Source organism: Pseudophryne corroboree, chromosome 8 (genome assembly GCF_028390025.1).
Source record: "Pseudophryne corroboree isolate aPseCor3 chromosome 8, aPseCor3.hap2, whole genome shotgun sequence".
Lineage (NCBI taxonomy): Eukaryota > Metazoa > Chordata > Amphibia > Anura > Myobatrachidae > Pseudophryne > Pseudophryne corroboree.
Genome location: NC_086451.1, coordinates 330473016 through 330492330, shown reverse-complemented (window position 1 = coordinate 330492330; position 19315 = coordinate 330473016).

Below are 19315 nucleotides of genomic sequence, written 5' to 3'. Positions count from 1 at the left end.
CCTGACGGGCTGGCCACTGCTAAATATACCGATAATCAGTTCCAACTGTGTAAAGTAGTGGAGCCCCAGGTGCAATGGGAAAGTCAGTGTCACTGCACAGCTGTACTGATTACTGGTATATTTAGCAGTGGCCAGCCCGTCAGGGGAAGCGATCGGAGGAGCTCCTTCTTGCCAGCCTCTGCTTGCGATTTCACAGATAGCTCCTTCATGCTGCTGCGCCGGCTGGCTACTTGTGCCAGTGCACTCACTGCACTGTGCTGTCAGAAAAATGGTGTCAGTGAGGCCCTGACACTCTGAGCGGCCTCACATTGCACACAAGGAGCTTGCAGCCCCCGGACATCCCGCATCTGCACCAGCTACTCCAGGTGAAGCGGGGCGATGCAGCACTGTCTACTGCTTACCTACAGCGGGAGCTGCGCAGCCCGGCCGGCTCCTGCTGGAAGGTAGTTGTCGGGTCTCGGTTGGGCGTTGAGCGGGTCCCGGGTAGGGGGGTGGCGGCGGGCAGATCCGGAGCTGTACTCCCAGTCGCAGAGGAGGGTGCTGGCGGGAGAGCGGCAGTGGAGCCGGATGAGCGGGGCCAGTCTGTCAGCCCTGCAGCACAGATTCATGTGCTGGCGGGGAGCAGGATTCAAAGCGGGAGATGCTGCAGGCTGTAATTGGATGGAGACTACAGGAGGTGATTGGCCGAGGAAACAGCCAGTCACCTCCTGCATTCCGCTGACAGGCTTAACACATGCAAACACATATTCAGATGAGCGCGTCCTGTGGGACCCGCTCATCTTCTAAATGTGAGTCCCGGGCGGCTGTTTCTGGGTAAAATACGCGCCACAGCGCGTTTTTGCGATCACTGACAATACTGCACATGACACAATATGCACACACCGTAATGCCCCCTACACATTATGCCACACACCGTAATGCCCCCGACACATTATGCCACACACCGTAATGCCTGTGACACATTATGACAGGAATCGCAATGCCCGTTATACATTATGCTACACACTGCAATGCCCCTGATACATTATAGCACATACAATGTCTGTGACACAGTATGACACACACCACAATGATCCCGAGACATTATACCACATACCACAATGCCCGTGACATAGTATGCAACACACCGTAATGCCAGATACATTATGACACACACTGCAATGTCCGTGATACATTATGCCACACACCGTAATGCCCATTACACATTAAGTTCTACAGTAAGGCTTCTAATTACTTTTAAATTACCAGCTCGTTGCCAGGGGTTTCATGCTCTTGGTTCCATGCACGGTGCCAGGATGTCATGCTCGTTGCCAGGGGTTTCATGCACTGGGTGTCATGCTCGTTGCTAGGGGGTAGTGCTTGTTGCTAGGGCCGTGCTCCCAGTGCCACATATGCTCCCAGTGCCAGATATTCCCCCACAGTGCCAGGTATATGCACCCAGTGCCAGATATTCCCCCACAGTGCCAGGTATATGCACTCAGTGCCAGATATTCCCCCACAGTGCCTGCTCCCCCCCCCCAGTGCCAGGTATATGCCCCCCCAGTCCCAGGTATATGCCCCCAGTGCCGGGTATATGCCCCCCAGTGCCAGGTATATTCCCCCAGTGCCAGGTATATGCCCCCCCAGTGCCAGCTATATGCCCCCAGTGCCAGGTATATGCCCCCCCAGTGCCAGATATTCTCCCACAGTGCCAGATATTCCCCCCCAGTGCCAGGTATATGCCCCCAGTGCCAGGTATATGCCCCCAGTGCCAGGTATATGCCCCCAGTGCCAGGTACATGCCCCCCAGTGCCAGGTACATGCCCCCCAGTGCCAGGTATATGCCCCCAGTGCCAGATATTCCCCCCCAGTGCCTGCTTCCCCCCCAGTGCCGGGTATCTGCCCCCCCAGTGCCAGGTATATGCCCCCAGTGCCGGGTATATGTCCCCCAGTGCCAGGTATATGCCCCCAGTGCCAGGTACATGCCCCCAGTGCCAGATATTTCCCCCCAGTGCCTGCTTCCCCCCAGTGCCAGGTATATGCCTCCAGTGTCGGGTATATGCCCCCCCAGTGCCAGGTATAAGCCCCCCCAGTGCCGGGTATATGCCCCCAGTGCCAGGTACATGCCCCCAGTGCCGGGTATATGCCCCCCCAGTGCCAGGTATATGTCCCTAGTGCCAGATCTGCCCCCCCAGTGCCAGGTATATGTCCCCAGTGCCGGGTATATGTCCCCCCAGTGCCGGGTATATGCCCCCAGTGCCAGATATTTCCCCCCAGTGCCTGCTTCCCCCCAGTGCCAGGTATATGCCTCCAGTGTCGGGTATATGCCCCCCAGTGCCAGGTATAAGCCCCCCCAGTGCCGGGTATATGCCCCCAGTGCCAGGTACATGCCCCCAGTGCCGGGTATATGCCCCCCCAGTGCCAGGTATATGTCCCCAGTGCCGGGTATATGTCCCCAGTGCCGGGTATATGCCCAAGTGCCTGCTCCCCCGCCCCCCCCCCCTATGTGTTGGAGGGACACGAGCGCATCGCGCGTCTCTCCTGTGTCCCTCCTGGCTCTCCGCCGGCTGGTCTAATAAAGGAAGTGCCGTTCGTGAGCCAATCAGAGCTCACGAACGGCACATGCTTCCTTAGACCAGCCGGGGGAGAGCCAGGAGGGACACAGGAGAGACGCGCGATGCGCTCGTGTCCCTCCAACACATAGGGGGGGGGCCGGGGGAGCAGGCACCGCAGCAAGGAGGGAGAGGAGACCGCAGATTGACATGCGGACGCTCGTCCGCATGTCAATCTGTTCTAAATCAGTGGCGCCCCCGCAGCCCCTCGCCCCCAAGCCACCGCGAGGACTGCGGGGGCAGTAGTTACGCCACTGGTGTGCAATAAAATCAAAGAAGTTGTCTCCCCTGTCGACCAGAGAATCCTCAAAATCTCCAGTTTTATCAACTGTAATACCACCTGGGTTATTTACCGTTTGCAATGTAGTTGTAAATTGAACTATGTAGGACGGACAACTAGAAGTTTAAAAACTAGATTTATGGAGCATCGTAGGAACATCATCAACGGTGTAACCAATCACAGTGTCTCAAGACACTTTCTTAAAGTCCACAAGAAAGATCCATCATCCCTAATCATTACAGGTCTAGAACATATTAAGAAAACAGAAAGAGGAGGAGATAGATATATCCGCCTATGCAAACAGGAAATTTTCTGGACATTTCAACTTGATTCACTATATCCGAGTGGCCTTAATGAGGCCTTGGAGCTGAATGCACTTTTATGAAAAGGGAGCGACACTCATGAATAATAAGAAGGCTGGTATAAATACGCCTTAATATTATCAAAATTATATTTTGATCGATACGATTTGAACCTGACTAGTTTTGTGCCATTTAACCCTGTCTAATACAAATACAAATATATATGATGCTTTATGAATATCTGCAACTTATCATACAGTGTATCTTGGGTCGGAGCCTTTTGGCACAAACTATAATGATCTTTAGTGTCGAGAGATCACACCACGGTTATACATATGGACCATGTGATCCATCGGTAATTATATAAAATTACTCCGACTATTGAACAACTGGAGAATTTATATATTCATTAGAATAGGATTAACCGTCATATATTAGCATTAAAGCCTGTGTATTACAAGAGCTATAAAATGTTCCTTATTTTTCATATGTATTTATTTATTATTTATATATATTTTTTATCTTTCTACTTATGCATTTATTAAAATGCGACTAATCTCTATATTGGTAATGCTATGAAGGTGGTGTCAACTTGGGGAGGAGGGAGCCGTAAATTTCTGGTCATGACAGTTAGGCGGTTCAGGGACGCGCTGGATGACACTCCTCCTCCGTCAGTGACATCACATATTTTCTTTTTTAAACGCCCATAATATTACGGGCGTCCAGTGTTGTTAAATTATAGGACACAGGTTTACCATATGACCACAAATAGGGTCAAGCGATGTAGCAATGATTTCTTCAGCTACACTACATAGAGACTGTGTCCGAGGTTTAAATATAGTTTGTTATTGTTGCCTAGCAACGTAATACACGATCGCAACATCATGGACGTCCAGCGTTGCTTAATTACAGGACGCAGGCTTATCACATGACCATGAATATAGCCATGTGACCTAGCAAAGATAACCTCAGCTCCCCTACTTAGATAATGTGTCCGGGATCTAAATAAAGCTTTGTACTGTCGCTTAGCAATGAAGTAATCAACCTGGTCACGTGATCGGACTCAGGTCACGTGATCTACTTTGACTTGATATGTGACCTATTCTATACTAGAGTGAAAGAGAGGCTTGATACGCACGCCGGAATCTCTTCCTACTTCCGGGAAGAGTGATCATGTGATTTTTATGAATTTTATAAATAGTGCTTTTTAAGCAATTTATACACCTCGTTTTTATTAATGCTTAATAGGATTGTCTTCTGGCATTTGATTAAACTTTATAAGGTAATCAGTGTTTGAATTTGATTATTTTATTAATTGATTGGCAATCACACATCTGTGGCACATTATTATCAACACTGCTATTTAAGGGCTCTCTGTACACTGCATCCACACCTTGAAAAAGCTGCGCCAGCAGTGAAACGCGTTGGTGATAAAGACTGGGACTCCTAAACCACAAGACGTGCCACTAATCCGCTTATTGGGAACGGTGATCATTATGGACTAAGTACTGGGAAGATAATCACATCAGGACCTTGCTACGGCCCAATTCCCACACCACTACCAGCAAAAGATAATCACAACAAGGGAGAGGATCTCCACTTCCACGGAGTGCTAACCGATTGGAGGACTCGCCATAAGTGAACTGGTAACACCGTCTATTCCCCCAGGATAAGGCCTCTTGTAATATACCCAGCAATTCATTAATTTTTTCTTCAAAACTAAGCAGTGTTGATCTAGCCCTATATATTTTTTAATTTTTTAATTTTTCGAATTTGGTACCATTATTATTAATATCTGTTGCAACAGTTACTATTTGTCAATACACATGAAATTGATATCATATGTTCTTAATAAAATATCTTCTTATTATTATCTAACTAGTTAGTAGCGCTGAATTGTTTATAATCTCTTTGTTCTTATTAAGGGTCTAACTAGCCCTTTTATTCAGCAGCTTGAGGACTTACAACACCTGTCAGCGCCATCTCTACCTTGGTAGTTTATTTTCCAGAAAACAAACACTAATTGCTGCAATAAACTCTGCTCCATCTCTATAAACATCTATGGCAAATTTACTAAAGCTTCTAAAAGTGAAAAAACTTAATATTGCCCATAGCAACCAATCAGATTCTATCATTTCCTTATTGCATTCTAGGAAATGATAGAGAGAATCTGATTGGGCAACATAACTTATTTTCACTTTTAGAAGCTTAAGTAAATTTACCCCATAGTGACGGGGACATGTACTAAGCAGTGATAAAAGTGGAGAGGTGGGCCAGTGGAGAAGTTTCCCTTGGCAACCAATCAGCTGCTCTGTATCATTTTATAGTATGCAAATTATAAATGTTACGTCAATGCCGATTGGTTGCCATGGGCAACATCTCCACTGGCTCACTTCTCTACTTTTATCACTGCTTAGTACATATCCCCCTTAATGATTAATATATTTTCTGATTTTGTGTTTAGATATGCACTTTAGCAACATATAGTTATGTTATGCCTGAACACCCCTCCCCCCTCAACCAGCCGTTCATGAGAACTTTTGAAAGAGGGATTAAAAAGGATCACATCATCTATTGAACTACTAAATAGTTCAACAAAACTGCTTGCTATATACAACATAAATATGCAATTATCCTTCAAGTCTGTTCTCTTTATGCATTCAAAAACACAAGTGCACTTAGCTTTACTTCACTTGCGGCCCTAAAAGGCATATGTTTTTATATTGCCTTTTCATTGCTAGTCTTTGTTATCATCAATGGATTAATGTGGGAAAATGCGTTTTTTTTTTTTTTCTTTCTAAAGGAAGTTTCATAATAAAAAATAAACATAAATACCAGTACTGATAGAGTTGTCTTGTATTATTTGCAGCTACTGTAGCATAATACCTTTACATAAACATAAGAGGTCCAGTTGAGGCATACTTTAAAGGGGGCATAAAACCATGAAAGAATATATTGTATTCTGTAGAAACTTTTATATAACACTAGGTGATTCATCGCGCCCTACGGGCGCTCTTCACACCGTCATTTGGGGCTATGCCCCGTTAACCCCTGCACACCTTTGGACATACGCAGGCCGTTAGATAACAGAATCAGAAACACAGGGCAGTATAGAGGGCATACAGAAATGGTGTCCGGTTGAGAAAAGATAGAGAGGCGAAGGGGGGGGGGGGGGGGGAGAAAGGGAATGTACAGAAACGCGGTGCGATCGGTAAAGGATAGGGAGAGTCAGGGTGGTAGGGAGAGGATAAAGAGAGGGAAGGTGTTAGACAGAAAATACCGTTGCAAGAGGCTACGACCCGTTAACCCCTGCACGGGCTTCAGCTGTGCTATAATTGTTATTATATGGAGTTTTACCTGCAAAAAAATTTATGCTATTGGGTAAATATTGCAAGGGGGAAGGGCGTGCGATTGTCAAGGGGGCGTAGCCCTTTGTGAGGGCGTAAAGAGTGGCCGCAGAGCACAATGAATAACATAGTGTAGTGTATACTGCTAGTGTATGCAGCACAGCTTATACACACAGTGGCCACAGGTATTAGAGCCGCGTATACACACAATGGACACAGGTAGCTGAGCCGCTTATACACACAATGGCCACAGGTAACGTAGCCACGTATACTCCACACAGTGGCCAGAGGTAGCAGGGCAGCTTATACACACAATACCCACAGGTAGCAGAGCCGCTTATACACACAATACCCACAGGTAGCACAGCCACTTATACACACAGTGCCCACAGGTAGCAGCACAGCTTATACACACAATGGCAACTGGTACCAGAGCCGCGTATACACACAGTGGCCACAGGGAGCTGTGCTACTTATACACAATGGCCACAGGTAGCAGTGTCGCTTAGACACACAATGGCCACAGGTAACGTAGCCACGTATACTCCACACAGTGGCCAGAGGTAGCAGGGCAGCTTATACACACAATACCCACTGGTAGCAGAGCCGCTTATACACACAATACCCACAGGTAGCACAGCCACTTATACACACAGTGCCCACAGGTAGCAGCACAGCTTATACACACAATGGCAACTGGTACCAGAGCCGCGTATACACACAGTGGCCAAAGGGAGCTGTGCTACTTATACACAATGGCCACAGGTAGCAGTGTCGCTTAGACACATAATGGCCACAGTATTACTTTTTTTTTATTAATCCAATGTCCATTGGTAGCAACTATACTCACAGAAGTTCAGTGTGTGTGGGGGGGGGGGGTTTGGAAAGAGGGTGGGTTCAGTGAGGTGGAGGTGCCTATCCATGCCGCTGATCACCCCGATTCAGGGAATCACTTGTAGCAGCTGCGGATGGTGTCCGAGGTGCTACGTGTGGTGGAGGGGTGGGTGCGGGAGGGGGTCCAGAGGTGTTGTGGGTGGTGGAGGGGTGGGTGCAGTGGCACGGATGGCGGAAAGGGTGCATAGGCGTGCGCATGGGGGGTGCCTGGTGCGCACAGGCACCCCCTACACGCCTGCAGCACAGTGATCACATGCTGCTCATGCCTGTTCCTCCTCCCTCCCCCGCTGTGCCCGCTGTACTGTCAGGAGTCAGAACTGACTGTCTGGGACTGACCGGCGGCTGCACTGGGTGACAGTGGATGCGATGTGGTGCACTGAAGTACAAAGCTTCACCCTGCGCCTCAATGTGACATCACACCGCCCGCCTGCTCTCGCACTCTCTCTCCCTCTCTCTATTGCGTACCACTGCTACCACAGCCGCACAGTACTGCGTTCCTCTCTGGTGGAGTCAAGGACGAGGACCGGGAGGCAAATTCAGCTCAACACAGACGGTTCAGAAACTGCCACGCTCAGCCTCAGTCAGTGACTAAAGTAAGTAAACTACTGCTGTGCTGCAGCTGAGCCTGTTCCTGTTATTTTATATATACTGTACATGAAGTTGCCCCCCCACCCCCCCTCCCCCACAATTTTTTTTTTTAAATAAATAAATCTGTAAGTGTACTCAGGGAAAAAACTTAAAGAACAGAAAAGAAGGGTTATAAAAATATATTAGCTGAGCCAAGCTCTTAGTAGTTTCCTGAGAGGGGGTTTTAAGGGTATCTGGCACTGGGGCATACCATGTGGCGTAATGTGAATTTGGCTAATACCGCGTGGTGTAATGTGAATGTGGTTCATATCATGTGGCGTAATGTGAATTTGGCGCATACTGTGCGGTGTAAAGTGAATTTACACTGATACCGTGTGGCGTAATGTGAATTTCCGCTCATGCTGTGTGGCATAATGTGAATTTCCACTCATACCGTGTGGCGTAATGTGAATTTCCACTCATACCGTGTGGCGTAATGTGAAGTTGGCTCATACTGTGTGGCATGATATGAATTTACGCTCATACTGTGTCGCGTAATATAAATTTCGGCTCATGCTGTGTGGCGTAATGTGAATTTCAGCTAATATTGTGTGGCGTAATACAAATTTCAGCTCATGCTCTGGGGCGTAATGTGAATTTCAGCTCATACCGTGTGGCGTAATGTGAACTTATGCTCATACCGTGTGGCGTAATGTGATTTTACACTCATACCGTGTGGCGTAATGTGATTTTACACTCATACCGTGTGGCGTAATTAAAATTTCAGCTCATACTGTGTGGCATAATGTGAATTTCAGCTCTTACCGTGTGATGTAATGTAATTAAGGGGTAACTGGTGAGCATGGGGACCTGTGTCCTGTGGACAAGGAGTCTGATGGCATAGAAAGAGGCAGATGTGGCTCTAATGGAACATGTGTAAATTTTTAACTTTACTTGTGTTATATTAAAACTCAAACGTTCGCCCCCCTAAATCGCCCGTACTTTTCTGAGTGTCCCACCCAAAATCAGTGTGTTGGCGCTGGGCGGTGCAAGGCGTGGGGTATGTGTGTGGAGGGGAATGTATATGCACCTAGGCTCACCACTCTCTAGTCCCGCCACTGGGTCAGGGATAGGTTGAGGAAGTGTAAGCAGCAATAGGGTGCAGCGGCAGCTAGGACTAAGGGTTATGCCATAGCGGGCAGTCAGTACTGGGCAGTGCAAGGGGTGGGGTGTGTGTGTGGAGGGGAATTTATATGCACCTCGGCCCACCACTCTCTAGTTCCACTTCTGGGTCAGGGATAGGTTGTGGAAGTGTAAGCAGCGATAGGGTGCAGCAGCAGCTAGGACTAAGGGTTATGCCATAGCGGGCAGTCAGTACCAGCTGATGGTCGCACTATTATGTTTTATTTTATTTCTCTGGGGTGAATTATATGTACTTTATTAGGAACTAGGGAGAAATTAGTTTACGCCATGAGATTTTACTGAGGGAATGAGAAATAGTGATAGACACGCCCCTGGGCGGTGCTAGATATGCCCAAAAGGCGGCGCTAGACACGCCCAAAAGGTGGTGCTAGACACGCCTCTCCGGCGGTGCACCCTCTAATAACATTAGCTGCGCACGCTTATGTGCAGAGGTGCTGTGAGTGGGGGAGGCGTAGGTGTGGAGGGGGCGCGGATGGGGTCTAGAGGTGCTGCGGGTGGGGGAGGTGCAGGTGCGGAAGGGGAGTGTAGATGCTGTTGGTGGGGGAGGGGTGGGTGCGGGGGGCTGTGGATGAAGGAGGGGGTCTGGAGGTGGTGTGCATGGGGGAGGGGCGATGTAGTGGGGGGGTGTTTGGGGAGGTGGGGTTGCAGGGGGGGTGATGTTGGGTGATAGGTTCTAGAAGTGCTGCGGGTGGAGGGGTGGCTGCAGGGGAGCTGTGGATGGGGTCCGGAGGTGTTGCGGGTGGGGGAGGTGTGGTAGGTCCACGAATGGGGGAAGGTGTCTATAGATGATGTGGGTGGGGGAGGGGACGGAGGTGCTGTGGTTGGGGGAGTGGCGGCTGTGGGGGTGTGGTGGGGGTCCGGATGCGCTGTGGGCAGGGGAGGGGGCAGGGGGTGCTGCGGGTGTGGGTGCTAGGGGTGGGGGAGGAAGCGGGAGTGCCGCGGGTGGGAGGGGGATGTGGTGGATGCTGTGGGTGGGAGGGGGGGATGTGCAGCGGTTGGGGTACAGATGTGGTGGATGCTGTTGGTGCGGCGGGTGGAGTAGAGGATGCGGGGGTGTAGCAGGGGGGAGAGGTGGGTATGGGGGTGCGGGGGTGCCGTGGGTGGGGGAGGGGTGGTGGGTGCTCTGGGTGTGGGTGCTACGGGTGGGGGAGGGGCGTGTGCCGCGGGTGGGGGTGGATGTGGTGGATGCTGTGTGTGCCGCGGGGGGGGGAGGTGCGGGGGGGAGAGGTGGGTATGGGGGTGGGTTGGGGGAGGGTGCGGGGGTGTAGCAGGGGAGAGGTGGGGGAGGTGCGGGGGTACTGCGGGTGGGGAAGGGGCGGGGGGGGTTTGCGGGTTGTGGGTGATACGGGTGGGGGAGGGGGCGGGAGTGTCGCGGGTGGGGGAGGGGTATGTGCGGGGGATGGATATGGTGGGTGCCGTGGGTGGAGGAGGGTGCTGCGGGTGGGGGTGGGAGTGCCGTGGGTGTGGGAGGGGTGGGGGGTGCTGCGGGTGGGGTAGGGGGTGCGAGGCAGATGTCGCGGGTGGGGGGCGGATGTGGTGAATACTGTGGGTGCCGCGGGTGGGGGAGGGGCGGCTGGTTTTATGGTGCGGGGGTGTAGCGGGGGGAGTGGTGCAGGTGGGGGAGGGGTGGGGGGTGCTGCAGATGTGGGTGCTATGGGTGGGGGGAGGGGGTGGGAGTGCCGCGGGTGGTGGAGGGGCGGGATTGCCGCAGGTGGGGGAGGGGCGAGGGGGGGTGCTGCAGATGTGGCTGCTATAGGTGGGTGAGGGGGCGGGAGTGCCGCGGGTGGGGGAGGGGCGGGGGGTGCTACAGATGTGGCTGCAATGGGTGGGGGAGGGACGGGAGTGCAGCGGATGGGGGAGGGCCGGGGGGTGCTGCAGATGTGTGTGCCATGGTTGGGGGAGTGAGTGCCGCGGGTGGGGGGTGCAGCAGGTGTGGGTGCCGCGGGTGGGTGGCGGATTTTGTGAAGGCTGTGGGTGCCGTGGGTGGGAGGGGGGTGGGGCGGCAGTCAGTGGTCGTCCACGGCATTCTCCTCCGGACTGTGCAGCAGCTGAGCAGTCACCGGCTGCAGTGTCACCAGGGTGCAGGGAGTGTATGGGGAGGGGGGAGAGAGGGGAGTGGGCAGAGATTGGGAGGGGACTGGGCGGGGATGGGCGGACTGAAGGAGGGGACTGTTCCTGGCCTGCATCCAGCCACCCAGATCCCAGATCTGTGACTGTGACTCCGCCCAGCGTTAGCAAATGAGTCACAAAGTCACAGATCTGGGCTATTATATAAGAGATTTATCTTTACATATTTATGAGTTTTTAGTAAGCCACATAACCACAACCCGAAAAATAAATGCTGTTTAACTGATATGTCCCCATGTCCACTAGCTTTTCCCTCACACCCTCCTCTGTCTACCAGCTTCTTCCTTACATGCCCCTCTGCATAGTGGGGGTAATTCCGAGTTGATCGCAGCAGGAAATTTGTTAGCAGTTGGGCAAAACCATGTGCACTGCAGGGGGGGCATATGTAACATTTGCAGGGAGAGTTAGATTTGGGTGGGTTATTTTGCTTCTGTGCAGGGTAAATACTGGCTGTTTTATTTTTACATTGCAATTTAGATTTCAGTTTGAACTCACCACACCAAAATCTAACTCTCTCTGCAAATGTTATATCTGCCACACCTGCAATGCAAATGGTTTTGCCCAACTGGTAATAAATTTGCTGCTGCGGTCAACTCGGAATTACCCCCATTGTCTTTTCTCTCACACACCATCCCTGCCCCCAGGTTTTCCCTCACATGGGGGGAGATGTACTAAGCCTTGAAAAGTGATAAATTGCACGGTAATAAAGTACCAGACAGTCAGTTCCCAACTGCCACGTTACAGGCTGGGTTTGAAAAATGACAGGTAGGAGCTGGTTGGTTGGCATTTTATGGTTGAGGCTGAGTGACCGGCACTGGGGAACCCGGTGGTCAGCATACTGACCCCGGGTTCCCGGAAGCAGAATTAAGGCGGGGAAGGCGAATGCACCAAAGCTCCTTGCGAGATTGCTGCGCTCGCGACGCAGCGGTCTCAGTGGTTCGCTGTGCTTGCCGCAGTTTATATTCCCACTCTATGAGTGGAAATAGTCCCTATCCTGTAGTTCCGACTGTCGGGCTGGTAAGTGGGCGGGATCCTGGCATCAGCATGGTGACCGCCGGGATCCCAAGCGCCGGGATCCCGAGCGCCGGTCACATGACTGGATCCCGGCATTTTATCACAATGCATTTTATCACTTTTCAAGGCTTAGTACATCTGGCCCATATTCCCTGCCCACCAGATGTTCCTCACATGCTCCTCTGCATGTTCGCTTCTCTTTCACATGCCACCCCTGCCTATGATATGTTCCTCAAATGCCCCTCTGCACATTGACTTTTCTCTCACATGCCAGCCCTGCTCCCCAGATGTTCCTCACATGCCCTTGTACCATCAGCTCTTACTTATCTGCCTTACAGATTTTCTCTGATATGTTCTCAGCGGTCCACCAATCTTTCTCTCACATATTGCTCTGATCGCCTGCTTATTTCTCAGGAACAACTTTGTCCATCAACTTTTCCCTCACGTACCTTCCTTTCCCTAATATGCCCCCCCTGTCCACAGGCTTTTCATTTGCATACCCCTCTGCCTATAAGCTTTCTCCTTACATGTCCTCCTGCCCACCCAGCTTTTCATGACATCCACTGCCAACCTCTGTGCTCCATTTTACCCTCTCTACTTACTTGAGTACGCCCTTAGACTATAGACCCCTAAGTATCATATGACTGCAGTAGTCACACGATGGTGAGACTTACTGTAGTGGGATATTTCCCAAACCTTCTGAGCAGGGAAGAAGAAGCGTTGACAACAGTATCCAATCTGATTATAGCTCTCTTTAATTTTGTACAATGTAGAAATGACAGTATCCAGTGCGGGTTTTACCTAGGGGCTGCAAGTCTGCAGCCCCCCCCCCCCCCCCCCCCTCAGTAAAATCTGGCACTTGCAGGCGCTGCCTAGCATTGGCAGTGACTTACTTCCTCTCCCTACTAAACACAGACAGACAGTACCAGGCAGAAGTGTTTTCTGCCCCAGGGACTGCCAGTCCTGACTGCGAGTGCAGTGTGAGTGCCTCCCATAAAAAGCCGTTCCCCTGCTATTATGGAAGTCCTATCTGGTTCTATGGACTGCAGACGATACAGTTCTTAGAAACCAGCACGTCCCTAGCATGTAGCACCTGGTAGTTCTGGAGTTAAGTCCTACAACCAAATTCAGACCCCACCCCATCACCTTTAAGCCAGCCATCAATCACTGGGATGGCAGGGAGGAAATGGCTGCATAAGCACACTGCAGACCCAATGGCGTGACAAATAAGGAGCCACCGCTGACAGTATCTTACTGATTGCTATTGGTAACTCTTCCACTTTTTATTTTAGAAGGTTTACTAAATCTCTCCCTTACACAGAGCAGCATTGGCGGAAAGAATCTGTGTATCTGCATAGAGTTAGCCAACTCTGCAGACAGACACAAACGTGCACACATATGCAAGCACGCAATGCAGCCACATCTGTGGCCAACATGTATGTAACTCTGAATCAGGATCAATACTGTTATCTCTTTTCACGGCATTTGTATTAATTTTATTTGTTTTTATTAGCTTTTTATTTATTTCCTGCTTTGTTACTGGATTTAGATTAAAGAGAAAAACAAAGTAAATGTTTACAGCCAAAATACAACATGTTGTTGGCTTACAGTGATTCTCGCATGGCACATTCAAACAGCCACGAGTTCCATAAGTGAAGCCCCATGTTACTTCAATCCTAATTAAACATGATAATTTCATGAAAGTGTACTCCCGATTCCCTTGCAATTCGATTAGAAATGGCATTGCACCTATCACAGGGAAAGAGGGGGAGAGAGTTAAATGGAGCTGTTTGGAAGAGAGAAAGAGAGAGATTTGGATAGCCTACGGTGATACAATTACCCGCAGTCATTGACCACGGGTAATTGGATACCCCCATTTGGGTTCATACATCCTGGCGAATGATGCAACCAAAAACTAGTACAGTATATAAAATTTTAGAATTTAAAAAAGTAGACATCGCTGAAAATAAAAATGGCTATACAGCGTGATTTATAATAATGGTAACAGCTAACTTCATGAATGTTAGTGCTCTAGTGCATATATATATATATATATATATATAGTTGAAAAGAAGTCAGCGGAACTCAGCAGTCGTAATTATTCTGTATAGAAAACTTTTATTCCAGTCCTACGGCGTTTCGGGGAACAAGCCCCGTCTTCAGGGACAAACAATGCACCAATACACTTACACATACAATACATATATACCCAGCTAAACAGGTAATCATTAACAGGATTCCTCTCACCTGTCCGGCGTCGCTGCAGCCGCCGCATCCGTCCACGCTGTCCATGGGTCGCAGGGCGCTGACGTCAGCAGACAGCGCCGGGCAGGGAGCCAATCCCGAGGTCACATCAGTGTTGCTGGGCAACTGACGACAAACAAAACACATAAAATAGTTATGATACAACAAGCACAATACCGGATGTGCTTGTAAGCACAAGAAACATTAAAACACATACAGAGTGAAATTAAAAAATTAATCTATTAATCAAGACAGCACAGATCCAATAAATACCTTGTGATATAATGATCCTATAATGGAGACTAACGGACTGATAGTGCGCTGCCCCTAAAATGTCAATCCAACTAAATTATGCATTATGCTAATTGCAATCAAATATATATAGCAGTATTAACCACAACATTAAACGGATAGACTATGTGGACTTGTTTAAGTAATGGGTACCTCCACAGGTAATCATAAAAAGCATTGAAGACCCATAGTCTCATTCAAACCTCGTGGTGACAAGGTGTTAAGAACAAAAATCCACCTGCTTTCACGTTGCAGTAGGATTTTGTTCCGATCCCCTCCACGGTGTGACAATGGAACCTGATCTATAATGATAGCCCGCATGCTGGCTACCGTGTGTCGGGCTTGTACACAGTGTCGGGCGACCGGTTGCTCACTGGTGCCTTTCTCGATGGCCAATTTGATGGCACTGCGATGTAGTGCCATACGTTCCCGGAATTGCCTCTGGGTCTTACCAATGTAAGCTAATCCACAGGGACATTTTAACATATAGATTACGTGGGTGGAGGTGCAAGTTACTCTGTGACGAATAATGTACTTCTTCCCAGTAAGTGGATGACTAAAGTTAGAACCCGTCATGAGTGTGTTGCATGTGGAGCAACCCAAACAACGATAGCAACCAAGTTTAGGTTGCAAAAAATGTGATTGCACTGATTTGGTTAAAGGAAAAATATCCAATTTAACTATGGTATCTGCAATGCTTTTACCCCTGGTATAACTGGGGAGTAATTTTGTACCCGCCAACGCTGGTAAGGATTTGTCTGTATTAATCATTGTCCAAAGTTGTTTAGCCTTCCTGACCAACGAAGTAGTGGCAGTCGTAAATTTATTAACCCACGGAATTCTAGTGAGGTGAAGAGGTACTGTTCAGTAAAGATTCCCTAGTGTGTCTAAGGGCTTTGGACTTACTGGCTAAAAGTTCTGCGCGTGGATAACCCCGCTCCTCAAATTTAGTTACCATTTGATCCATTGTAATTGCAGTTTGCAAAGGATCAGAAATGAGTCGCCTAGCTCGCAATAATTGAGAATATGGAAGACCCTTACGTGTGGATAGAGGGTGAAAACTCTCATGATGTAACACAGAATTCCGGTCAGTAGGCTTAACATATAAGTTGGTCTGTAAAACGCCATCAACTAAGGAGATGGCCACATCTAAAAAATGTATTTTTTGAGAAGAAATCTGATAAGTAAACTTCACAGCACCATCAGAAGCATTGTGGTCATCTAAAAGCTTTGATAACGACAAAGCTGAACCATTCCAAAAAATGAAGAGATCATCTATGTACCTCTTGTAGAAGCACATAGATGACCCCTGTGGGCAATTAAACAATTGGGTTTCCACATGATACATATAAGCAGTACGATGGGGCCACTGGGGACCCCATCGCACAGCCAGTTAGTTGTAAATAAATGCGACCATTAAATGTGAAGTAATTACGGGTCAAGACTAAAGTTAGGAGTTGTAAGAATACCTCAATAGGTGGGCCCAAGTATAGAGGATTGTTGTTAATTAACGCCCGTACTGCCTCCACACCTGCATCATGTGGGATACAGGTGTAGAGGCTGGTAACATCGGCACTACATAAAAGCATCTGTTCAGAAGGAATAACTGTCTGTTGCAAATGCAACAGTAATGTTGTAGTGTCCTTCAGGTACGAGGGGACCGCTTGGATGCAGGGATTTAGATAGGCATCCAAGAAGATGGAAATGGGGTGATATAGTGATTTTCTGGCCGACACAATCGGTCGGCCCGGCGGGTTAGATAAAGATTTATGCACTTTAGGCACTGTATAAAATAAAGGTACAGTGGGGTACTGGACTGTCATGGCTTTTACCTGATCATCAGATAATGCGCCCGTACTTAGACAATGTGACAAAAATAAATCTAATTCCGTCTTATATTGTATGGTAGGATCAAATGTTAAACACTTGTATGTGGCTGTATCAGAAAGTTGACGGTTTCCCTCTGCCACATACACCGGTAAGTCCTGTATGACTACAGACCCCCCTTTTGTCTGCTTCCCTTATTATGAGGTCCGTCCTCATGGACAAGTCCTTCAGTGCTCTCCGTTCCTCGGTACTAAGATTAGAATTAAGTATGTTTGTGGAAGTCTGTTCATACGACTGTTCCAACATCCTAGAAAAAGTCCTTATGGATGGATTATTTGTATTAGGATCAAATTTAGATCTAGGGGCCACTTTGTGCAATTTGGCAGGGATGTCGATACCCTGAGTGGCTCCCTCAGAAATTCCAAAGTGTTCTTTAAGGCGCAATGTCCTATTAAATTTGTAGTTCTCCACTTGTGCAGTGAAGGCATCCGGCTTGGTGGTAGGTACAAATGGCAACCCTCGTGATAAAACTTTTTGTTCTGTCATCGTGAGTGGAGTCGAGGATAGATTAATAACTAAATCTGTCAGCGGCGTGGTGGTCGTCGCACGTTGGATCCTGTTGTTCTGCCCCGACCGCCTCGTCCTCGTCCGGGGGCGGGGCGATGGCCCGAACGGGTAGCTACCCCTAAAGGGTAAGTTGCTGTATTGGATGTAGAAGGGGTACTGGGTTGTTCATTTTCACTCACTGATGTACTGGAGTCAGTCTGCTCAAACGGAAGTTTACGCTGTCGGTATCTCCTGAATTGTGTCGATCGCTCCTGGGTTGGGTTGGTATTACTGAGCCAAGAATAGACTCGTCTTTGTTGGTAATCAGCCTGAACTTTATGTAGTTTTTCTTTCTTATATTTAATCAGATTGCTCCTGTACTGTTCCATGTGGACCTGGATTTTGTCAAGCCAATTGGTAGTAGTGTCCGCAGACAGCGTTGACTTGTGAGCACTCTCAAACGTTATTAGTTGCTCTTTAATCTGTGTCAATTCGCGGGTGGACTCTTCTATTACCAACAACATCAGGTCCATGGAGCACTTATTTAAAATTACTACCCACCGCCTGCAAAAGTGTATACTGTATCGGCCTATGGTGGGGGTATTCCTTATCCTGAATCCCCTTGGTATTTGGTTAGTGCGATAATAGTCCGATAAAGTTATCCCATGATATGTGAAATCACACTCTCGCCGTTTTAATTTTTACCATTGACGGTATAATTCTGCTGTGGTGGAAATCGGAGGATCATCATCTAATTTTTGCTTGATGAGAATAGCTTGAGCCTCTGCATCGGAGTAACTGTAGCGTTCTTTAGCGTCAAGTTGCGCCAATTCCCAGGCTGTTTCGATATCCGAATCCGGTGCTGACATTTTAGCCCAGTCAGGGCAGGATATACTGGATGATCAAGCTGCGTTGATCCGTGGATTAATCACACATCAGTGTTAAAACAAAAAGTCACTGTGTGGAGCTGTGACAATGATTCTCTGTTCCCTGGAAATATGTGTGAAAATAAATGAAAGTCCCTTTGGTGCCTTAACCAGAATAATTCCTGTATCACATTGCCGGCATGGCAGCGTGCAGGTTATCCTAAATAGATAGCGGTGTTAGGATCGTCACTCAGTGTGGGGGCTGCTGGATTACTTGCTGCGGTGCCTTCTGTGATCCTTGCCAGATCCAATGTAGTTGAAAAGAAGTCAGCGACACTCAGCAGTCGTAATTATTCTGTATAGAAAACTTTTATTCCAGTCCTACGGCGTTTCGGGGAACAAGCCCCGTCTTCAGGGACAAACAATGCACCAATACACTTACACATACAATACATATATACCCAGCTAAACAGGTAATCATTAACAGGATTCCTCTCACCTGTCCGGCGTCGCTGCAGCCGCCGCGTCCGTCCGCGCTGTCCACGGGTCGCAGGGCGCTGACGTCAGCAGACAGCGCCGGGCAGGGAGCCAATCCCGAGGTCACAACAGTGTTGCTGGGCAACTGACGACAAACAAAACACATAAAATAGTTATGATACAACAAGAGGGGGAGAGAGTTAAATGGAGCTGTTTGGAAGAGAGAAAGAGAGAGATTTGGATAGCCTACGGTGATACAATTACCCGCAGTCATTGACCACGGGTAATTGGATACCCCCATTTGGGTTCATACATCCTGGCGAATGATGCAACCAAAAACTAGTACAGTATATAAAATTTTAGAATTTAAAAAAGTAGACATCGCTGAAAATATAAATGGCTATACAGCGTGATTTATAATAATGGTAACAGCTAACTTCATGAATGTTAGTGCTCTAGTGCATATATATATATATATATATATATATGCAGAGGGAAATAGGCGGCACTAGCAGGAATAATCGAAATTATTAATAAAGGGGAGGCAACAAGTGCCTACTATGCATAAACGTTTCAGTTTTATTAAGCAAAACTTGCATCAGGATGAAACGTTGATGCATAGTAGGCACTTGTTGCCTCCGCTTTATTAATAATTTTGATTAGTCCTGCAAGTGCCGCCTATTTCCCTCTGCATACATATTCCACTTTGTCAAGAGTTAAGTAGGGCACCGAGGCAGAT